The sequence below is a fragment of the Cricetulus griseus genome, chromosome 5, assembly GCF_003668045.3.
Source record: "Cricetulus griseus strain 17A/GY chromosome 5, alternate assembly CriGri-PICRH-1.0, whole genome shotgun sequence".
Taxonomy (NCBI): Eukaryota; Metazoa; Chordata; class Mammalia; order Rodentia; family Cricetidae; genus Cricetulus; species Cricetulus griseus.
In genome coordinates, this window is record NC_048598.1 from 176,287,013 (window position 1) to 176,291,582 (window position 4,570).

A 4,570-nucleotide genomic window follows, 5' to 3' on the forward strand; every position below is an offset into this window, starting at 1 on the left:
GACCTGTGTGCTCAGTGACTGTGGAGAGGACACTGATCATGTGTTGTTGGTGGTGTGGACATCCCTGTATTTACCACATAGACTCATATGATTTGCATATTCATAAGCAGGGTGCTTCTTAGATAAGGACCTAGTCCAGCTGGAGAAGAAGGAGGTGGAGGACACCTGGGTCAGGCAGCAGGATGCTGAGTACCAAATCCTGATCCTGTCTGAGGAAGCAGCCATTCCTGAGACGTGTGCAGAACCTGTGGATATAACATCAAGGCCTAAAACCTCAATTTACAAATAGAATCCCAACCTGAGAAATTATTTCATTTCCCTGACAAATTCACAAGTGTTGGTAGTGATGAGGAAAATTGTTAATGGAAATTACAAAACCTCCTAAATTGGAAGAAATTTCACTCTTTCATTTGTAAGATATTAATATGTTATTTTTCAGCATGTTACAGGTGTCTGTTACTGGTGAAATTTTTTTCTTTTTCTAAATGCCTTTCTTTTTGTATATTCTTTTGCTTTCAATAGAAAAAGGATTTAGGGCTCTTGTAGGAACATGGAAAATATCTGAGATGACTGGGCATAGAATTTCATCAGAATATTTTTCTTGAAAAAAAAAGCTTTACAAAAATCCAAAATAAATAAATATTTTTATAAACTGAGAAAATACAAATCTGTGCAATATTTAGCAATGATTTTTTTACTGAGTTTGAAAATTCTTGACTTCACATATCAACTGTATCAGGTGTTGTTCAGCTGATAGTCTTTAAGAAGGGAGTCCACAGGGGCTCTGGAGTCCCTCCAATCATCATCTGATTTCCATCCTAATGATTGATGTCTCCATGGTGCCCCCTGCTGTCCTTACAATTTTTATATTCTTATCATTCTGAGTTTAAAAAGAATAAACTTGTAACAGTCTCAGTCATGATGTGGCCTCTCCATCCTGGGCTGTTTAAAACTCAGTTCTCACTGACCATAATCAGGAGATCCTGGCTGGTGCTTTTAAGGTTTGTATCAACTGGACTCAGAGTTGTTGAAGAATTATTTGCGCAAATAAAAGCAGAAATAGGTCATAGCACATTCATTAGATAATGCTCAAGAATGTGTGTCTTTATTCAGTATATCTAAGACATATTGAATAAATAATCTACAGACTCCGGATGTCAAGAGTCTGCCCAGTCTCCAGGTTCACTGTGGACGCCCTATGTCACTGGCTGCCATGTGGCCTGACCTCCCCCTAGTGTCAGGGAACAAACAGTGGCTATCTGGGTTTTCACCCTCACACTGTACTGTTCAATGAGTTGTGATTATCTGGACCTCAGTAATCCTACATTATATAGTCTGTTTCTTCACCAAAACTTCTTAACACATGGCTGAGGTCACTATCATAGTATCCAGAGAAGGCTAAGGCCTGGAAAAGTAGAGTTTCTTTTCATTTTCCAGATTCTTCAAAACAGTAATCCTTAACCCTGAACCAACACCGACCATCACTTCTCCCATTGATCTTCTCTAACTCACAGGTAAACACTCCAGCTCTCCTACCTTCAGCTGAGTTAGAGATCACAGCAGTGACATTCAGGAAATGAGAACAGGAAAACACTAGAAGAAAACTGTGATGAGGACCTCTGTGGCCAATGGAAGGGAGTTAGAGAGAGACTGCAGATGACATCATCTGGCATGAGCCCAACAATTAATGCAGATCGCAATGGAGTCAGAACTAGTATGAAAAACAGATTGCTTATTAGGAAGTACTCAGACTACGGAGCCAGTCCTTTACCACAAGGCAGGAGAGGGAACAGAGAGCAGCATTCATGTGACCCTCATATTTAAAGACTTGCTACATCACTCTGACCACGCCCAAGTTTGGGTGGTCAGTGTCACCTGTGCCAGACTTCAAACGGTGTGGCCAGCATTTCCCCCTATATCCACTCAGACATTTCCACAAGCTGAAGGTAAAGAAAACATCTTCAAAGGCATCACTATATGGGACACTGAGTCAGAAAGTAATCTTTACAATGATGCAAACCTCAAACAGGAATTGTGTGAAAAATAATAAACATGTGTACACTATTACAGACACATGTTGGAAGCCTGAAACATAGACCACTTTTTCCACCAACTGTGTAAAATAACATTAATCATGGAAGCTCTGGCTACTCTGCAACCTGTGATAAAATAAAGAGAATGGTTTTCAGATGATTTATAATACCCTTAGATTTCCAATTGAGCTAACCACCATCACCAACTCTTAGAAAAACCAACACATTGAAAAATATAGAAAGGTTTATTCATAAAATGTTTATTTCATCAGATACAATGTGCCAAATGGATGCTTTGGATTCCCCATAGGTAAAAACTGATACACTTATTAGAAACTAAACAAACAGTAGTTAATAGAATATGATATTGCAGGGGGCCTCTAAAGTATTGTTAGAGCAGGAACGGGAAGCCACTTATTCCAACATCTAAACAGCTGAAGCCTGTTTGTGAGGAAATCATGGGACAGTCCCCAACCTCCTATACTCCAAGGGATGTCTGCTAGTTCCCAGCAGCCTCAGTAGTACTTCATTGTCTCTACTGGTCTTGAAAACAGGGAGGATTGTGTCTGTGTTCACACTCAAATTTCCTTCCCGTGTCTTTGCAAGTGAGACATAGAAGGTGGTTCAGATTTTAACTATTGGCTCTTGGAGATATCCCTATTAATACTGGTTTCAATGAGAAGCTGTGTCTCAAAAAATTAATACTATAATACCTGTAGATCTTGACTTGGCTGATTGGATGTGCATCCATTTCTTCATTCCTGCAAATCTCCTATTTGTGTCTTGATTATTTATTCCTGATTTTAGGGCTATGAGTATTTGTCATATAGATTCTCATAGCAATGTTGAGACAGCTGCTAACTACAGACTGTAAGGGCTCCAAGAAATGCATACGGTGCTTCCTTGTCTGTGATTCTGTAAGAACTTCAGGGATATTGTCCAGACTATGCCTCCTACTTGGAGAAAGTGAGTCAAAGGAGGGAAGGCTTAAGGTTCTACACATTCATGGCATTGTCAGTCTGCCTCTCTGCTGCCTGCTTGTGGATCAAACCATAAGACATCAATGTCTGCTCCAGCCACTCAGCCTTTAGTTTGTGAACCATGGACTCGATTATTGGAAACCCTAAACCCAACTAAGTTCTTTCTTTCTTTACATGTTTGCTTCATCACAGTTGGTCTTGCGGTTTTATCTCAGCTACAGAAAAGTTACTAAGACAAACTTTCTCAGTTTTTTTCACAGTGAGAGGAACTTCTCAGAGGACAAAGCTGGAATATCTGTGGCTCTTAGAGAAATGATCTGGCTCTGTCAATGCTAATGTGACACCCCCAGACCCAAAGTGATCTCTGTTAGATTTACATAAAATGCCCAATTGTGTGTGAGAGATTTTCTAGGTAAGTAGAACTCACTTCTCATGAACATTATCATGTGATCAGATGCAGATGTTCAATGCCTTCCTGGTGGTGTGTTCCCATATTCAGGTCAATTGGAAGACAATAAACCATCTTCAAAATGCCATCTCCACACAGACACTGAACTAACTTTCCTGAAGGACAAATTCATAAAAATCTCATGATGTGCAGAGATGAAATTCATGGAGAAATAAACTGAATTAGCTAAATCACAGCAGGATCAAGTCTGAACCCGATGTGCACCATTGTCAGGGAGGGGAGGGGAAGACTGAGCCTTGGGAGCATTAGTGCACCTGTAATGGCCCCTGTCTTACCCTTGATTTCCCCTTAAATATAATGCTACTCTAATAAAGAAATCTGACTGAGGATCTGCTTGAATCTGAGAGAAAAAAAAAAAGACACAGGAACATCCATGTTTCTTAAATAACAGCAGAAACACAGGAGATGTATAGAGGACAAGAGTCACCCACAGCACAAATATTTAGAGAGACTTTCTTGGAAACTATAAAGATGAAAGGAGCCTAAGCTGCTGAGAAGATTGCTCAGTTATGCCTTCATAGTCTATGGGATGAACCTGTGTTCTGTGTGTGCTTTGCGCCCTCTGGTGGCCGTGAGCGGGATCACAGTGAGGTTTATGTCTGGGTTCACACTCAAGTCTCCTCACTGTGTCTCTCTAGGACAGTAATAAGTGGCGGTGTCCTCAGACTTCACACTGTTCATTTGCAGGTACAGAGTATTCTTGGCATTGTCTCTGGAGATGGTGAACCGGCCCTTCACGGATGGTGCATAATTTGTGGTACTGCCATCTTTATTAATATATCCAACCCACTCCAGCCCCTTGCCAGGAGCCTGGTGGAACCAGTCCATCAAGTAGTTACTAACGGTGAATCCAGAAGCCGCACAGGAGATTTTCAGGGACCCCCAGGCTTCACCAGGCCACCCCCAGACTCCACCAGCTGCACCTCACACTGGACACCTGCAAACAAAAAAATTCCTGATCAAGAAATCATCACACATATCCATTGTCCCTCAGATTAATGTCCACTCACACAGTCAGCATCTACTGCTCTCCATAAATTACCTTTTAAAAGAGCAACAAGGAAAATGCAGCTCAGCCCCAACTCCAT

The 4,570-nt window shown here is 41.1% G+C and overlaps 1 pseudogene; it reads right to left on the minus strand.

The window, feature by feature from the left end:
- Positions 1-4,103: 4,103 nt before the first annotated feature.
- On the minus strand, positions 4,104-4,570 carry LOC113838515 (annotated as a pseudogene).